Raw genomic sequence first — 19,975 nt, 5'->3', positions numbered from 1 at the left:
AGGAGATCTGGTGACAGATGTATAAGGATTGACTTAAGGAAGGAGAAAGAGAAGTTAAGAGGCAAAAATGTCTAAGGAGAGAGTTCCCTAAAGCTGTTGAGGCCCAAAGCAGCTGAAGACATAGGCATCACTCATGAAGCGATTAAAAATGAAAATCAAGAATGTGCAAGAAGTCAGAATTGAAAGAAAAACTGGCATTCCGCAGAGTATAGAGCTGAGGAGATGCAGAGATAGAGAAAATGCTATGATTTGAAGACATGGATGAAAATTTTAAAACTGAGGCATTTGCATTGCAGGAGCCAATGTGAGTCAGCAGGAAATGCGTATTGGAGAAATTAGACTTCAGGTAACTAAGAGTACAAACAGCAAAGATTTGGTGGAGCTAAACGTTAGGGAAAAAAGTGGCACTGAATAATTTCCAGGCCTGTGCTGTAAAAGTTCTGTGAAATAGTGAATGAGAATGAATGGAAAATGAAGAACTTATTATATTCTCAAAGGCAAACTACAACAGCTACTGGAAAGTAAATGAAAATAGCTAAACTTTTACCAACATGGATTAAGTTGCAATGTCTGGACTAATGTGGATCCCAAACATGCACTAGTCAGCTGTGGAAGAGCAGCAGCCGCAGTTGTCCCTGCAGCAGTGACTTAATTGGGTACTCTATTGGCTGGCTCACAATGCTGCAGGCTCAAAACAAAGATCAACATCTCTAAAGCCTCACCAAAATGGTTGCTGTTGCTGAGGCTGCAAGGAGAATAAGAAGGCATCTCCACTTTGAGGTACCTACTCAGTTAAGTTAGTGCTCTTACTCTCTGTATGGACCAGGCAGAGAAGCCTATCTAGGTCCAGGCAGCAGCACTAGACTTTATCTGCAGGTGACCCCTCTCCTTGTGTCACAGAGCTTCCAAATTCTCTCTTTCTCTCCTCACACCCCAATTCTACCCATACTCCACAAACCATTTCCATGTCTGTGGCTATCTATGATGTCATGGCCAGGTGGGAGCATTGAACCACAAGTAAATTGGTCCTTAAATAGGCATTTAATGGTATAAATTGTCAACCCTTGAATGGTCACCAGGTGGCCAAGTCACTGCCATATCTGCACATAAAACACCCCAGCACTGGGATTTTACTGGGGACTCCACACAACTCATCACTCCAGTAGCTGTCGCCATCCCTCCACACCCTAAGCACTGCTTCAGAGTCATGCTCTTAATTTTACCTCATCCTTTCCCATAACTACCCAAAATATACCATGTTCTGAATACAATGTCCCCAAAGAGATCTTCATTGAAATATGTTCCATTTCATGTTGAACACCCTGTGTAGAATTTTCTTTTTGGAGACTAAGTCTGGGTGCAGGCACAAAAGTAGGAGGGACTTTGTCTGGGTGAGTTGAATTTTCCTTTGTGGTTACATTCTTTTCAGCTCATTGTATATTCATGTTCAGTTAAAATGCCAGATTTTATAGACAGACAAGCAGTTCATTCTGAAATGAAGCAAAAAAAATTGTATGTGCTAGAAAATCTGAAAACAAAAACAGAATATGCTGGAGAAGCTCTGCCAGTCTGGCAGCATCTGTGGCAAGAGAACACAGTTAATATTTTGGATCCAGTGATATTTCTTCAGAACTGAAGCCCACCCTAACCTTCTGGGCACCAATCTCCAGGCACTGCATTTAAAAGGCACCTAGACAGCGCTTTAGCTCTCTACAACTCAATATTAATCAATTCGATACAGCTCTGGAAATGTCAGAAATCAGTGATATCTCCTTAGGAGATAATAAGAACTATCGATGCTGGAGTCAGAGACAACATAGTGTGGAGCTGGAGGAATACAGCAGGCCAGGCAGCATCAGTGGAGTAGGAAAGTTGACATTGTGGTTTGTGACCCTGCTTCAGAAAGATCCCTACCTGAAACGTCAACTTTTATACTCCTCTGGTGCTACCTGGCCTGCTGTGTTCCTCCAGCTCCACACTATGTCATCTAGTGATACGTTCCTAGCTGTCTTCTGCAGATCACCCAGTAAAGAAGGAATGTTACAATTCCATGTAATGGCGACAAGATGTCATTGTGAATGACTAAGGCAGTCTAAAATAAGATAGCCACAGACGTCTTTGCCTGTGGGACGGTCAGAGTGACTGGATTCATGCTGCAAGATGATGTGTGATCTGCTGCACAATGGGAGGGCATTTGTACTGCTGTCTACTCAATATGCCATGCCCCTCCAGGGGTTTGTTAGCATTGTAAAGTTTCTATTGCAAAGCACTGTAACACATAAGATTGGGTACCAGGCAACTCTTTGGTGTAATTAATGTCTGTAATTTTACTGATGATTGAGAGTAGACTGATGGGGCAGGAATTGGCTGGGTTGGATTACAAGACATACCCAGACACTTTTCCACTTGTCAGGTAGATTTTAGTGTTGTAACTGTACTGGAGCAGCTTGGCTAGGGGAGCAGCAAATTCTGGAGCACAAGTCTTCAGTACTACTGCCAGAGTGTCGTCAGAGCCCGTAGCATTTGCAGTATCCAGTTTCTTGATATCACATGGAGTGAAACAAATTGGCTAAAGACTGGTATCTAACATGCTGGGGATGACTGGGGGAGGCTGAGATGCACTCGGCACTTCTGGCTGAAGGCTGGCACAAAAGCTTCAGCCTTATCTTTTGCACAGAAGTGCTGGCTCTTCCATCATTGAGGATGGGGGTATTTGTGAAGCTTCCTCCTCCAATGAATTGGTTAACTGTCCACAAACATTTATGATTGGATGTGGCAGGACTGCAGAGCTGATTGGTTGTAGGATTACTTAGTTCTATCATTGCTGTTTATTCTGTTTGGCATGCAAGTAGTCCCGTTTGGTAGTTTCACAAAGTTGACACATCATTTTTAGGTATGCTTAGTGCTGTTCCTGGCATGTCTTCCTACAATCTTTATTGAACCAGTGTGGATCCCCTGACTTGATAGTGATGGCTGTGTGGGTGATATACCAGGCCATGAGGTTACAGATTGTGCTGGAATATAATTCTGCAGGTGTTGATCGCCTGCAGCGCCTCCTGGATGCCCAGTCTTGAGTTGCTAGATCTGTTTGAAGTCTGTTCCATTTAGCATGGTGATAGTGCCACATAACACGTTATTCGCAAAGTCAAGGCAATGGTCACTCTTACTGATACTGTCATGGACAGATACATCTGCAGCTGACAGATTCGTAAGGATGCGGCCAAGTATGTTTTTCCCTTTTGTTTATTCCCTCATCACTTGCTGCAGACCTCACCCAGAGGCTATGTCCTTTAGAACCCAACCAGTTCAATCAGTAGTACTGTTGATGAGTCACGCTTGGTGGTGTACATTGAAATCCCCCATCCAGAGTATATTTTGTGCCTTTGCCACCTCAGAGCTTCCTCCATGTGTTGTTCAGCATGGAAGAGTACTGATTCATGAGACAAGGGAAGAAGGTACTTGGCAATCAGGAGGAGGTTTCCTTGCCCATGTTTAACCTGAAGCCACAAGGCTTCATGTGGTCTGGTGTCAATGTTGAGGAGTCCCAGGGCAGCTCCCTCCTGATTGTATATCACTGTGCTGCCACCTCTGCCCTGTCAGTAGAACAGGACATTTCCTGGGATGTTGATTGTGGTGTCTGGGACATTGTCTGTGAGGTATGATTCCAGTTACTAGGTCGATGCCAGATGATCTGTCTGGTTCCATTTCTTTGTGACTTTTGTCACAATTGAATGGCTTGCTGGGCCATATCAGCTTACCAGCTGGGCTGGTAAGGTTTAACCACATTGCTGGCATCTGGAATCACATGCAGGCGAGATCAGATGAGGATGGCAGATTTCCTTCCCTGAAGGTCATTAGTGAGTCAGATGGGTTTGACAATTGACAATGGTTTTATGAATTTAAATTCCTCCATCTGCTGCTGTGGGATTTGAACACATCCCCAGAACATTAGCTGAGTTTCTGGATAAATAGTGCAGTGATAATACCACTAGGCCATCACCTTCCCATGATCTTATCATCTTTTCAACAAAGGCTTGCATTGGACAAAGTCACAACCACAACAAGGTACCTGCTGTGTTTGCAGGTGCTCATATACCCACCCTAAATTTGCTTAATGCCTATCTCAAGGAAAAGCGTACACAGCCCCAGAAAGGGGTGTTCAAATAAAGTAGAAGAGTTGGCTTGGAACTGCTAGAGAATTGGCCTATGTTGAGCCCAATATTTTGTCATGCCTCTGTCCTCTACCTTTAATGAGATAACAGAGATGCAGAGACAAGCAGGGGAACATCTGACAGGTGTTATGAATATTCATGAATTTTCTTCTAAGTCCTGTAATATTCATATTGAAATGTTTCTATTATGCTTTTCTCTATTCATAAAATTTGTAAAGTATATTTTTTAGGGAAAAAACACAACAAAATATTCTGACCTGTAAAATACAGATCACCAGAAAGTCTCAAAAAAGAAATGAAACCAGGTGGACCACCTGGCGTCGACCAAGGCATCAGAAACACCAAAGGCAGAAATAACCCTGTTAATCCTCTTAAGTCCTCCTCATTAAGTGGTCCACAGGGTTTCATTTCTCTTTTGAGACTTCCTAGCAATGTGTATTTTATAGGTCAGGGTATTTGTTGTGCTTTTTTTCCTCAAAAATATACTTTATTCATAAAATGTATAAAGAAAAACATAACAAAAACATTTCAGTTTAAATATTACAAAACATGGAAGAATAGTCATGATGTATGATTGTAACAGTCTTCAAACTTAGCAAACAAATTCCATGCACAATATATAGCCCAAGGGCAAAATATTTCAAATTACAAATTACCCTGGGAGTGCAATAGATATAAAATTCTCAAAAGCACATGTTTCACTCAGAAGTGTTTTCATACATTTTCAATATTATTCATTTATGTAGTAGATTATTTGTAACACACACAAAGGATATCTAAGATAGTAGGAACTGCAGATGCTGTTGGGAAGGCTTCAAAGAGGGGTCTAGGCCCAAAACATCAGCCTTCCTGCTCCTCTGATGCTGCTTGGCCTGCTGCATTCATCCAGCTCTACACCTTGTTATCAAAGAATATCCAAGAGAGTATTACAGTTTCCAGCCAATTTGCTTTCTCCATTGCACTGTTTGCAGTAGCTTCCCAGGTTTTAATGCATCCCTCAACACACAGTCTTGGACCTTAGAATCTGCCAGTCTGTTACTTTCAGTGGAGACGATTCCATATACTAGAGAGCCAGCAAGATTCAAGCAGACCAAAGAACAAGTGTCTTCCACTGGGTTGATGGTCTTCCAGCTGCAGTTTATGTTTCTCTCAGTTTGCGTCCCTGGGAACAGTCTATTGAGAGTTCAGGATGAATCTCAGCATTGTAGTAAACAAAAAAAAACAAAAGAACCTTGGATGCTGGATATCAGAAACAAAATTAGAAATTGCTGTAAAAACTCAGCACGTCTAGCAGCATCAGTGGAGAAAAATCAGAGTAAACATTTCAAGGCCACTGCCCCTTTTTCAGAACAGATGACAGCTAGGAAAAGGTTGGTATTTAATCAGAAGATGGGGTAGGGGGAGGGGAGATAGTAAATGATAGTTGGAAATAGAGCCCAGAGAGACAGGGAAACATTTGAACAGATAAAGGAGTTGAAATTACTCCACAAAGTCCAGTATTCTGCATGAGTCACCTCTTATTTACAGTTGGAGAGTCCTTAACCCTGACCCAGCTCTGTTAGAATCAGCTCTGAGAGCGAGCAGGACATCTGACACTCTTGTTTTTATCTGTCAGGCAGGGCTCCCTGATTGGACCAGATTAACAGATGTAATCAGGGAACTCATATTCTATGAGGTCCACCTAGCTGACATTGTTACAACCACTACAGAGTGAGTAAAGAACAGTCTGGGGAATGAATTGCTGCTAATGTAGACTATTGTTAGCTGACAATAATTTGTGTGTGGTGGGTGCCCATGTGATGACAACGCCTCATGTACGGTAGTTGAGGTAAGGACATGGGAGAAGCACATAAATGAAAGTAATGCATTTGGCTGAAAAAAAAGTGATATGAGAATAAAATAAGTGGCTTCCTCACCAGCAACAACAACATCCAGTTCTGAGGAAGAGTCACTGGACCTGAAACATTAACTTTGTTTTGTCCTTCACAGGTACTGTCAGACCTGCTGGGCTTTTCTAACAACCTTTTTTTTGTTCCTGATTTACTGCATCCACAGTTCTTTTGGTCTTCCTCACCAAAGTGGGTCCAGCTGCTTTTGAATTGGTATCCAACCAAAGTTGGCCATGAGACTTTATTTCTTTTCTGGATCAATTACAAGACTAAAAATAAAGCTGTACCGATATAGAAGGAAGCAATTGCCTACTGACACTGATGTGGATTACATTTTCAAATTCGAGCAACTCTCCCACTACTATGGATATGATGCAAATTTAGAAATGAACTCTAGAGCTACCTATGTACAAGATCTATGGGACCTGACAACAGTCTGGCAATTGTACTGAAGACCTATGCACGAAACCTTGCTGCACTCCTAGCCAAACTCTTCCCAGTGCAGTTACAGTACTGGCATCTATCTGACAATGCAGAAAATTGTCCAGTTATGTCCTGCACACAAAGACAGGACAAATCCAATTCAACCAACTACCGCCCCATCAATCTACCATTCATCATCACTAAAAGTGTCATCAACAGTGCTATCAAGCAGCACCTCCTCAGCAATAACCCATCACTGATGCCTATTTTGGGTTTTGCGAGGGCCGCTTAACTCCTGGCTACACCTCAGCTCTTTTGTGCATGTTTAAACCAAGGCTGTATTCCAGAGATGAGGTGAGAGTGACAGCCCTTGACATCAAGACCAGATTTGACCAATTGTCAGCTTAAGGAGCCATACGAAAACTGGAATCAAAGGGTATCAGGTGCAAACTCTCTGCAGGCTGGGGTCATACCTGGCATATACAAAGATGCCACTATCCCTTGACATTCAATGGTTTTGCCATCACTGAATTCCCCCACAATCAACATCCTTGGGGTTGCTATTGAGCAGAAACTCAATTGGACTCAACTGCATAATAGTGACTGCAAGAGTCGGTCAGAGGCTAGAAATACCCTGGTAACTCATCTCCTGACTCCACGAAGCCAGTCAGCATCTACAAAACACAAATCAGGAGTATGATGGAATAATTCCCCACTGGCCTGGATGGATACAGGTTTCAACAACACTCAAGAAGCTCAACACCATCCAGGGTAAAGCAGCCTGCTTGAATGGCACCACCGCTACAAATATCCAGACACCCCACCCCCAACGCTCAGTAGCAGCATTGTATTCTATCTACAAGATGCACTGCAGAAATTCCCCGAAGATCTTTAGACAGCACCTTTCAAACCTATGACCAGTTCCATCGAAAAGAACAAAGCAGCAGATACATGGAAACACCAAGACCCGCAAGTTCCCTTCTAAGCCAGTCTCCATTCTGAGTTAGAAATATATTGCTGTTTATTAACAGGCACTGGGTCAAAATCCTGGAATTCCCTTCCCAAGGGCATTGTAGGTCAACCTACAGCATGTGGACTGCAGTAGATCAAGGATGCAGCTCACCTCCACCTTCTAAGGGCAGTTAGGGATGGGCAATAAATGCTGGCCCAGCCAGCAATACCCACATCCCAAAAATGAATTTAAAAAAGCCTAAAGGACATTAAAATTCAGGCCCTGATTTAGAGCAAACGTAATAAGCTGACTAGGAAGGCAGTCTACAATGAAGTCACAGACATAGAAATGGGGCACATGCAAATTGCAAGGAGCTTATTTTCTTGACCAATACATGAGCTTCACTGGATTTCAGCAGGACCCAGGCGTGGTAGTCAAGCTCTTACAGCCACAGTAACTACTAACTATTTAAATCCCCTCATTTCCAGACCTGTGTAAATATCTAATTGACATGCAGGAGTAAATGAAACAGGAATATTGTTGCAGTAAAATTCCATGGTTAAGTCAGGAACTTCTTCATGAGGTTACAAGGATAGCTGTAGCAAGAAGGTATTTAGTACAAGACAGCAATATTGAAGGGCTGGTGAAAAGTATTGAAGTGTATCACAGATGAGGAAACAGCCAAGGAAGATTCCATTCATTTGATAGTCAAAACAAGAACATAATCAAAACAAGTGCATGTTAATTATTTTGAAGTGGAAGGAGAAGATTACTTTGTTTTGGCTGATAGCTGAAGCTGGAGGATAAATGTCATGTGATGCCCAATACTCAAGAGCCAAAACTATTAAAGTTTTGAGAAGTAGTTTGTGATTTATGCATTGTCAGAAGTATTGGTGTAAAAGTGGTCCACAGTTTAACATCAGATGAATTTGAAATATTTCCAAACAAGAGATTTTGTGGTCAGGATCGGGATTCCCGGAAGGTATGTTGCCTCCTTGGTGCCAGGGTCTGGGAGGTCTCCGATCGGGTGTATAAGGTTCTGAAAGGGGAGGGCGAACAGCCAGAAATCGTGTTACATATTGGTACTAATGATATAGCCAGAAATAGGATTGAGGATATAAAAAGTGATTTCAGGGAGTTAGGATGGAAGCTGCAAAGCAGGACGAACAGAGTAGTGTTCTCTAGTTTACTACCGATGCCACAAGATAGCGAGGCGAGGAACAGGGAGCGGGCGCAGCTTAACACGTGGCTATGCAGCTGGTGTAGGAGGGAGGGCTTCAGATATGTAGATAATTGGGATGCCTTCTGGGGAAGGTTGGACCTGTACATGCAGGACGGGTTGCATCTGAACTGGAAGGGGACCAATGTCCTGGGTGGAAGGTTTGCTCGAGTAGTTCGAGAGGGTTTAAACTGGTATGGCAGGGGGGTGGGAACCTGAGCTGTATACCGGAGGTGAGAGTTGATGCAGGTGAGGCAGTAGCAGGAGGTAGACCAGCTAGTGGGAAGGATTTTCCTGGGAAGGAACCAAGGGATCAGTTAAAGTGTGTTTGCTTTAACGCAAGGAGTATCAGGAATAAAAGTGATGAACTGAGAGCATGGATCAGTACCTGGTGCTATGATGTTGTGGCCATAACAGAGACATGGGTTTCTCATGGACAGGAATGGTTGCCGGATGTTCCAGGGTTTAGAACGTTTAAAAAGAATAGGGAGGGGGGGAAAAAGAGGAGGGGGTGTAGCACAACTAATCAGAGAGGGTATCACAGCTACAGAAGCTTCCATTGTCGAGGAAGATCTGCCTACTGAGTCAGTATGGGTGTAAATTAGGAACAGCAAGGGAGTAGTCACCTCGTTAGGGGTTTACTACAGGCCCCCCAATAGCAGCAGGGAGATTGAAGAAAGCATAGGTCACCAGATTTTGGAAAAGTGTGGACGTAGTAGGGTTGTTGTAATGGGTGACTTTAACTTTCCCAATATTGATTGGAACCTCCTTCAAGCAGAAGATTTGAATGGAGCTGTTTTTGTAAGGTGTGTTCAGGAGGGTTTCCTAACTCAGTACGTTGACAGGCCGACGAGGGGAGAGGCCATTCTAGACTTGGTGCTCGGAAACGAGCCAGGGCAGGTATCAGATCTTGTGGTGGGAGAGCATTTTGGTGATAGTGACCGTAACTGCCTCACATTCTACATAGCTATGGAGAAGGAGAGGATTAGGCAAAATGGGAGGATATTTATTGGGGAAGAGGAAACTATGACGCGATTAGACATGAGTTAGGAAGCATGGACTGGGAGCAATTGTTCCATGGTAAGGGCACTATAGACATGTGGAGACTGTTTAAGGAACAGTTATTGTGAGTGATGAGTAAATATGTCCCTGTGAGACAGGCAAGAAGGGGTAAGATAAAGGAACCTTGGATGACGAGAGCGGTGGAGCTTCTTGTGAAAAGGAAGGAGGTAGCTTACATAAGGTGGAGGAAGCTAGGGTCAAGTTCAGCTAGACAGGATTACACGCAGGCAAGGAAGAAGCTCAAAAATGGTCTGAGGAGAGCCAGGAGGGGGCACGAGAAAGGTTTGACAGAACGAATTAGGGAGAACACAAAGGCATTTTACACTTATGTGAGGAATAAGAGAATGGTCAAAGAAAGAGTAGGGCCGATCAGGGATCGCATAGGGAACTTGTGTGTGGAGTCTGAGGAAGTAGGGGAAGCCCTAAATGAGTTTTTTGCTTCTGTCTTTATGAAAGAAACAAACTTTGTAGTGAATGAAACCTTTGAAGAGCAGGTGTGCATGCTGGAATGGATAGAGATTGAGGAAGCTGATGTGCTGAAAATTTTGTCAAACATTAAGATTGACAAGTCGCCAGGCCCGGACCAGATTTGTCCTCAGCTGCTTTGGGAAGCGAAAAATGCAATTGCTTCGCCACTTGCGAGGATCTTTGCATCCTCGCTCTCCACTGGAGTCGTACCTGAGGACTGGAGAGAGGCAAATGTAATTCCTCTCTTCAAGAAAGGAAATAGGGAAATCCCTGGCAATTACAGACCACTAAGTCTCACGTCTGTCATCTGCAAGGTGTTAGAAAGGATTCTGAGGGATAGGATTTATGACCATCTGGAAGAGCATGGCTTGATCAAATGCAGTCAACACGGCTTTGTGAGGGGCAGGTCATGCCTCACAAACCTTATCGAGTTCTTTGAGGATGTGACTAGAAAAGTTGATGAGGGTCGAGCTGTGGATGTGGTGTATATGGACTTCAGTAAGGCATTTGATAAGGTTCCCCATGGTAGGCTCATTCAGAAGGTCAGGAGGAATGGGATACAGGGGAACTTAGCTGTCTGGATACAGAATTGGGTAGCCAACAGAAGGCAGCGAGTGGTAGTAGAAGGAAAATATTCTGCCTGGAAGTCAGTGGTGAGTGGTGTTCCACAGGGCTCTGTCCTTGGGCCTCTACTGTTTGTAATTTTTATTAATGACTTGGATGAGGGGATTGAAGGATGGGTCAGCAAGTTTGCAGATGACACAAAGGTTGGAGGTGTCGTTGACAGTATAGAGGGCTGTTGTAGGCTGCAGCGGGACACTGACAGGATGCAGAGATGGGCCGAGAGGTGGCAGATGGAGTTCAACCTGGATAAATGCGAGGTGATGCATTTTGGAAGGTCGAATTTGAAAACTGAGTACAGGATTGAGGATAAGATTCTTGGCAGTGTGGAGGAACAGATACATAGATCCCTTAAAATGGCCACCCAAGTGGACAGGGTTGTTAAGAAAGCATATGGTGTTTTGGCTTTCATTAACAGGGGGATTGAGTTTAACAGTCGTGAGATCTTGTTGCAGCTCTATAAAACTTTGGTTAGACCGCACTTGGAATACTGCATCCAGTTCTGGTCACCCTATTATAGGAAAGATGTGGATGCTTTGGAGAGGGTTCAGAGGAGGTTTACCAGGATGCTGCCTGGACTGGAGGGCTTATCTTATGAAGAGAGGTTGACTGAGCTCGGACTTGTTTCATTGGAGAAAAGGAGGAGGAGAGAGGACCTAATTGAGGTATACAAGATAATGAGAGGCATAGATAGAGTTGATAGCCAGAGACTATTTCCCAGGGCAGAAATGGCTAACACAAGGGATCATAGTTTTAAGCTGGTTGGAGGAAAGTATAGAGGGGATGTCAGAGGCGGGTTCTTTACACAGAGTTGTGACAGCATGGAATGCGTTGCCAGCAGTTGTGGAAGCAAGGTCATTGGGGTCATTTAAGAGACTGCTGGACATGCATATGGTCACAGAAATTTGAGGGTGCATACATGAGGATCAATGGTCGGCACAACATCATGGGCTGAAGGGCCTGTTCTGTGCTGTACTGTTCTATGTTCTAATTATATGTTCTTTTGAAATTTCTGTATGTAAATCAAAGGGTCTTGGTCTGTATAAATAGCAGTTTCATCTGCATTGTTGTTCATGTAAATCACTGTCTCTTTATTCAATGTATCATATTTTTATATACATGTTTCTTTAAAAAGTAACTGATAGACTGTTTAATCTCCAGCTTATTATCTTGCAGTAAAACAGGCCTCACACCAATGATGCTAGCATCAATGCCAGTTTGAATGGGTTTTCATAATTAGGTTGACAGTTGTCAGCACAGCTTTCAATGTTTCAAAGACGCTTTGTCACTCTTGATTCCATTGAAAATTTCTGCTTTTATCAACGAGTTTGTTACAGGTGGAAAGACAGTGCTTAAGTTGTGATTAAATCTACTCATGACAACATAATACACATTTCTTTCACGTTTCATCTCAGAAACAGGAATACCAAAAAAACCCTATACCTCAACTTCTATACGTTACTTGGCTTTGTTTCACCATATGGCTGAAATAAGTCAACTTTGCTTTGGCAAATTCATTTTTAGCCAGACGTATGACCAAATTTCTTTTATGTAGTTAACCCAACAGTTCAATCAAGTGGTATGAATGTTCTTCTCAGGTTTACTGCTGATTAACCAAATCACCAAAGTAAACAATAGTTACATAGTCCTTCAATTACATCATCGATAAATTGATGAACATGGCTGGTGCCATTTTCATTCCAAATGGCATGACTGTGCACTCATAAATTCCACCTGTTGTTACTAATGGTCATATTTCTTTTGTTGTGTCATCAGAACTTGCCAATATCCTTTTAGCAAGTTGTGTTTTGTGATAAACCATTTATGTCCAATTCATTTAATACAGTCCTCCAGTCTCAGTAAAGGATATGAGTCCACTTTCATTACCTTGTTGACATTGCGATAGTACAGATTGTTTGTGACCCATCCAATGAGGCACGGTTATGACAGATGATCTCCAACTGCTTTGACTACCACAATAATGTCATTGTCCATCATGAACTCAATCTGCTCCCTCACTTGAGCTAATCTTTCTATATTGAGGCTGTATTGATGTTGTTTTATAGGTAACATATCCCTTACATTAACATCACAAACAGCCAAAACCATTATTCCTATTTCCACAAAGTGATTTATATTTCCATAATATACTTCATAAGTCAATTTGGTAGTCTTCTGGAGGATAAAACATGGCACTATCTAACATTTTATGCAGTTGATTGTTGGAGGATCAACTTTTGAGTCGTTAATTTGTGGTCCATTCACCAATTGTTGAAACTTCTATTTCACTCCATACTTTTTGCACTGCTGTGCCTACACTGTCCTGTTATCATTATCTTTTCAAATTTTTGACCTGGCATACTTGCTGATCCTCTTTCCTGTCCTGAATACTCACTGTATAATTCACATCATTGAGTTTCTTATTGATTTGATAAGGTTCAGTGAACCTTGCTTTTAAAGGTTCCCAGGAACAGGTAACAACATTACCACCTTGTCTTCTGTAACATTCGAACTTTTGTCTTTTTACCTGCTGTAGTTTTCACTGATTGTTAAACATGGTTCAAATGCCTTTCAGCTAATTCACAATTTGGTCAGTTTTTTATATTTGAAATTCAAATGTAGATTGGAATATTGTTTCTGAGCTTTGGTTTCTTTAATTAATCCTTGGTGTTCGTTTATTTAAGTTACTTTTATCTCCACTGGTTATTGTACCACCCTTGTTGAAGCAAATATTCATGAGCTAGTAGGTCATTCCACAAAATAAAACCAATTCCTTCAATGGGAATCTGTTTTACTACTCCCATTACAACTTCTCAATTTATGAAGTCACTCATTAATCCAAGGCTGTGAAATGAAACATGTATACCTCAATTTAATATTTTCTCTGTCATTAAAGCCTTTTGAAGACAAATTCCAACATCAGCCAGCACCTACCAACTGACTTGTTCCAGTGTTTCTATGTTTCTTTATTGGTTTACCTCCTTGATTTGAAGCATAAGGAAATACGTCCCTTTTTGAGATAAAATATTTAAAGTCTCCAGTAGTCTGTTCTCCTTATCAATATTTGAAAAGTAATTTTCATGACTGTCCTGAGCCATCCACTGCAGTGCCAGACATTACAGGACCCCGCACCAAAAAGAAATTAGAGGGAGTACTGACTGTGAGTATATTTACATGATACTGACTAGTAGTTCAATAAGCCAGTCTACCATCACCTTTCCAATGGCATTTGAAGATTGGGAATAAATGCTGGCATTACAGTGATGCTCACATCTCTTGTCCAAACGTCCTGGATTGACTTGTTTCTGTCTTTGTGGGCCCAGAATTTTTCTATGGTCCCTTACTGGAAGCCTTTCAGGTGGCTTTGTCTCAACGTATTTTCCTACTTGTCAGCTTTCCTCCTGTAATGTCACCAGATGGGCAGGTTTCTTCTTGATAGTGGAAAAGGTGCTGGGAACATTCTGCACATACATAATGAGCATAGTCAAATAAAGTGGATAAGAATTTGTCACTGGTAGAACTGTGCCTGAAAGTTTAGGATTTTCTACTTCACTCTTCCCAAACCACTAAATACATTTTAAAAACAGGAACTGTCTCAGAAATCTCACAATCGGGTCCACTGTCTTACTGGTATAAGGAATTAAAAATTGCCTCTACTGTCTACAAAATACAAGTAACCCACGAGACAATTATTTGGTGTCAAAATTTCAAATTTGTTAGCAAACTTTATCTTTATAGGATCCTCTATTTTCCTCTGTTTTATTCTCTGTTCATCTCTTTATACTTTCATTCCATTCTCCTGCTTCTTGTCACCTCACAATTTCGCTCTGAGATTAAAATGCAATCTAAAATTTACAATCCACAAATTAAAGGGTTTTTACTGCAAAATGAATAGTGAAAAAGGACAAAGTCCGGTGCCTTCAACGTGCAATCAAGATAAAAGAGGAGAATTACTGTTGGCAACCTCTGGATTTCTATATCCACACATCTATGTGGACTTCAGAAGTTCAAATCAAGTTCAAAACAGTGATGATGGCAAATAAAGTCGGTTCTGCTATAACACGATAGTTGCGTTTCTGAGAAACATTGTGTTATACAAATAACGGGGGCTATGGGAAAAGCGGGTTGGGGCAGACTACCAACAAAATCACTCAAAATCGCTCAAAAATCACTCAAAAGCCTAAAACAGACCGTAGCACAGTTTGAAAAAACGTTTTATTCATAATCTAATAATGAAATAAAACTAAATTTAACACCTTATCTTGAAAAATTGTCAAGATGACTTGATAGGGTAGGAGATTTTGAAGTTACTGTGTTGTTAATGCAGAGGCTGAACATTGTCATCATCGTCGTCATCATCATCTTCACCTTCAGGTGCTGTTGTGGTCGCGGGGTTAGGGTGAAAAATAGTTAATCCAAAAGTGGATGGCTGTGGTTCATTGTCTTCTGACTGTTTCTAAGGGGTTGGATCATGTCCACCGCTCTGCCGTCAACTATCCTCTTTGTTACTTCTTCAAAAAACTCAATGAAGTTTGTGTGACACGATTTCCCCTGCACAAAGTATGTTGACTATCCCGAATCAATCCTTGCTTTTCGAAACATATGTAAATCCTGAACCTCAGGACTCCTTGCAATTCCTTGCCCACCACTGATTTCAGGCTCACTGGTCTATAGTTGTCTGGCTTTTCCTTACCATGATTCTTAAATAATGGCACAACGTTTGCCAACCTCCAGTATTCAGGCAGCTCACTTGTGACTATCAATGACATAAATATCTCATTGGAATATCTCATATTATATCTGCAGGGGGCCAAGCAATATCTTCCCTAGCTTCCCACATAGATCTAGGGTACACGTGATCAGGTCCTGGGGATTTATCCACCTTTATGCATTTTAAGGTGTCCAGCATCTCCTCTGTCAAATGGACATTTTTCAAGATGTTGCTATTTATTTCTACACGTTCTCTATCTTCCATATCTTTCTCCATACTAGATACTGATGCAAAATACTTTTTTAGTATCACCCCCATTTCCTTCCATTCCATACAAAGGTGGCCTTGTTGATCTTTAAGGGACCCTCCCTGGTGATCCTTTTGTCCTTAATATATTTGTAGAATCCTTCTGAATTCTCCTTAACTGTATTTGCCAAAGCTATCCCCGTCCCCATTTTGCCATCCTGATTTCCCTCTTAAGTATACTTCTACTGCTTTCATATTCTACTAGGAAATCGATTTCTGCTGTCTATACTTGACATACACTCCCTTTCTATTCATGACAAAACCTCAATTTCTCTAGTCATCCAGCATTCTCTACACCTACCAGCCTTGCCCTTCACCTAACAGGAACATACTGTCTCTGGACTCTCATTATCTGATTTTTGAAGGCCCCCATTTTCCAGCTGACCCTTAGCCTGCAAACATCTGCACTCAATCAATTTTTGAAAGTTCTTGCCTACTATCGTCAAAACTGGCCTTCCTCCAACTTAGACCTTTAATTTTTAGATCTGGTCTATCCTTTTCCATCACTTTTTAAAACTAACGGAATTATGTTCACTGGTCCCAAAGCACTCCCAGTCATCTGCCCTGCCTTATTTCCCAAGAGTAGATCAAGTTTTGCATCTTGTCTGGTAGACACATCCACATACTGAATCAGAAAGTTTCTTGTACACACTTAACAAATTACTCTCTATCCAAGCACTTAGCATTATGGCAGTCCCATGGTTGGAAATTTAAAATCCCTTACCATAACCATCCTATTTTTCTTACAGATCATTGAGATCTCTTTACAAATTTGTTTCTCAATTTACCACTGACTATCGGGCAGTCAATAGTATAAATCCCAATAAGGTGATTATCCCCTTCTGATTTCTCAGTTCCACCCAAATAATGTCTCTGGATGTAATCCCAGGAATATCCTCCCTAAATACAGTAATGTTATCCCTAATCAAAAATCCAATATCCCCTCCTCCTTTCCCATCCCTATCCCCCTTTTGATCCTTCCTAGAGCATCTGTACCCTTGAACAATAAGCTGCCAGTCCTGTCCATCCCTGAGTCACATCTCTGTAACTGCCATGATATCCCAGTCCCATGTTCCTAACCATGCTCTGAGTTCATCTGCCTTACCTGTTAGGCCTGTTGCATTGAAATAAATCCAATTTAATTTATCAATCCTAACTCTTTCTCGACTTTAATCCTGCCTTACTCTTTTACCCAACTGTCCCAGTCTTAGACTGATAACTTTCCTCACTATCTCTCTGGGTCCCACCACACCCCCTTATAAGTTTAAATCCTCCCATGCAGCTCTAGCAAATCTCCCCACCAGTACATTAGTCCCCTTCCAACTCAGGTGCAATCTATTCTTCTTATATAGGGCAATTCTACCATAGAAGACATTCCAATGATCCAAAGTTGTGAATCTTTCTCTCCTGCACCAGCTCCTCAGCCACACATTCATCTGCTCTATTCTCCAATTCATATCCTCACTAGCTCTTGGTGCTGGGAGTAATCCAGATATTACTACCCTCGAGGTCCTATTTTTTAAATCCCTAACTTCCTATATTCTCTCCTCAGAATCTTGTTCTTTTCCCTTCCTATGTTATTAGTTCCAATGTGCACAAAGACCTCCTACTGGTCTCTCTCGCCTGTGAGAATATTCTGCACCCTCTCAGAGGTATCGTTGATCACGGCTTCAGGAATGCACACACCATTCTGATGTCTCGCTGCTGGCTGCAGAATCATCTGTCTGTGTTTCTAACTACAGAGTCCCCTGTCACAATTGACTGCTTGGAACATGATGTACTCTTCGTTACATTAGAGCCAGTCTCGGTACCCGAAACCTGGCTGTCAGTGATACATTTCCCTGAGAGTTCAACACCCCTGACATTTTCCATAACAGCATACTTGTTTGAAATGGGCAGAGCCACAGGAGACTCCTGCAAAACCTGCCTCCCTCTCCTAACTTTCCTGGAGGTTGCCCATCTACCTGACTGTATCTTCGGTTTATCTCCCTCCATGCAACTGCCATCCATCACACCCCCTAGCTCCTGTAAACTCCTCAATGACTCTGACAGCCACTCCAACCGATCCATATGATCCAACAGAATTTGCAGCCAAACACACTTACTGCAGACTTAATCATCATAACATGGAAACTCTCCCTAATCTCCCACAACCAACAGGAACAGCATATCACAGCAAAGGCCACCTTTGCAACTTAACAATCTACAGTCTATAGACCCAGAAAATAGCAGAGTTTTACTGCTCTAAAAACACTGCTAGCTGAGTACCCATGTTTTTCTTAAATTTTTAATATTTAATCAAGAGACAGATCTCAACCACAAAATTTATTTTAAAAAATCCACTCTACTCGCTACTGTCAATTCACAATGGAAGAACAGTATGGTTACACTTTAAAAAGCCAATTAGCTGCTCTCATGCTATGAGTTCCCACACAGGTTTCGCTAGGATTAGCTGGGAATTTGTGTCAGAGATAATAGGAACTGCAGATAGAGATGTTGCAAAATATTACTGGAGAATCTAAGATAACAAGGTGTGGAGCTCGATGAACGCAGCAGGCCAAGCAGAATCTTAGGAGCACAAAAGCTGATGGTGCAGGCCTCGACCCTTCATCAGATGAAAGGTCAGCTTTCCTGCTCCTAAGTTGCTGCTTGGCCTGCTGTGTTCATCCAGCTTCACACCTTGTTAGCTGAGAATTTCCCTGTTTATATATTCTAAGAAAAATAAACAATGTCCAGAGAAACTTGAAAACAGACAGCAAAGGCTGTAGCTGTGCAGATTACTGCTGGGTCAGACAGCTGAGTGGGGTTTCTTTCTCTGCTTGATTCAATGCCCACGTGGTCATTACCCTTTGTCTATCTTCCTCCTTTTTAAAAGTGCTGTTGTTTTGATCTATTTATTCAAAGTTCCAAAACAATGTAACAGTTATAAAACAGTGATTACTGTTCCTAGAATTCGAGGAAGTCAGCTCCAATACTGAATACACTTAAAAAAGGAGCAGCTCTTACAGCCACAATATTTTTCAGTCTTCCATTTGCTTTTTGGATACTTTTATGTCATAAAGCTCTATAAAAACATTGAAATAGGGGGTCTTTGCCCTTGGCGACAGGAGTTCAAAACTCAACAGCATATTTTTAAAATGAGAGGAGAAAGATTTAAAAGGGACCTGCGGGGCAACATTTTCATACAGAGGGTGGTTTGTATGTAGAATGAACTGCAGAGAAAGAAGGAAGGTTCTGAGGAAGGGTCACCGGACCCGAAACGTTAACTCTGTTTTCTCTTTCACAGATGCTGCCAGACCTGCTGAGCTTTTCCAGCAACTTTATTTTTGTTCCTGATTTACAGTTCTTTTGGTTTTTATTCCACATTGACACCTTTGGGCTGCAGGGTTCTCAAGTGAAATATTGCAGCTGCTAGTGCAACCTTCGGGTGACATCGTTGTGGCACTGTCCCTCGGACCATTTAAGCGTCGGGCTGCTCATGGATAAAACTATATTCATAAAGTCTTTAAATATAAGAAAAGGACACCTTGCATTTAGTTATCCGAGTTAGGATAAAAGATAAAGCAAATAGAATTTATAAAAACCAAATGAACTGTGGATGCTGTAAATCAGGAACAAAAATAAAGTTGCTGGAAAAGCTCAGCGGGTCTGGCAGCATCTGTGGAGGAGAAAACAGAGTTAACGTTTCGGGACCAGTGACCCTTCCTCAGAACAAATAGAATTTATATATTTACGAGGCGACGCTGTTTGATCATTTTAAATTGCCTCAGGCCCATCAGTCTCTCCAGATGTTGACTGACCTGCGATTCATTCTCCATTTGCTGTATTCTTTTCTAATTGTTTCCTGGAGGCGTGGTTTTGGCCAAAGAAAAAGGAAAATAAAATGGAACCGTTACTGCGCAGGCGTGTTTGACTGGAACAGTCGGGAAACCGTTACCGCACAAACGCAGTTGCCTGACCGACATCGACAAACGGAGCCGTTCGTGCGCAGGCGTAGTTGGCTGGGATACGCATAAACCACAACTTATCAGGGTCCATGTCCCAAAGATTCTCACTGCGCAGGCGTTCTTGCCTCCACAAAGGAAAGCGCTGCTAATCCACTTTGTTATCTCGCGGTCAGGAGGACTTCGGGCCCTTGCTGAGCAGGCGCAC

At 42.0% G+C, this 19,975-nt stretch overlaps 1 protein-coding gene across 1 annotated transcript in view; it reads right to left on the bottom strand.

The window, feature by feature from the left end:
• The window catches only part of trim66 (tripartite motif containing 66), a 239,686-nt gene extending 219,723 nt beyond the window's left edge, over positions 1–19,963 (bottom strand). The window contains exon 1 of the mRNA XM_048545261.2: positions 19,624–19,963. The gene's annotated coding sequence lies outside the window, so the exon portion shown is untranslated. The remainder of the gene's footprint in view (positions 1–19,623) is intronic.
• Positions 19,964–19,975: the final 12 nt, after the last annotated feature.

This window comes from Stegostoma tigrinum, chromosome 17, assembly GCF_030684315.1.
Source record: "Stegostoma tigrinum isolate sSteTig4 chromosome 17, sSteTig4.hap1, whole genome shotgun sequence".
NCBI lineage: Eukaryota > Metazoa > Chordata > Chondrichthyes > Orectolobiformes > Stegostomatidae > Stegostoma > Stegostoma tigrinum.
The sequence above is the reverse complement of the archived record's forward strand: the minus strand, read 5'-3'. Positions and strand labels throughout refer to the sequence as shown.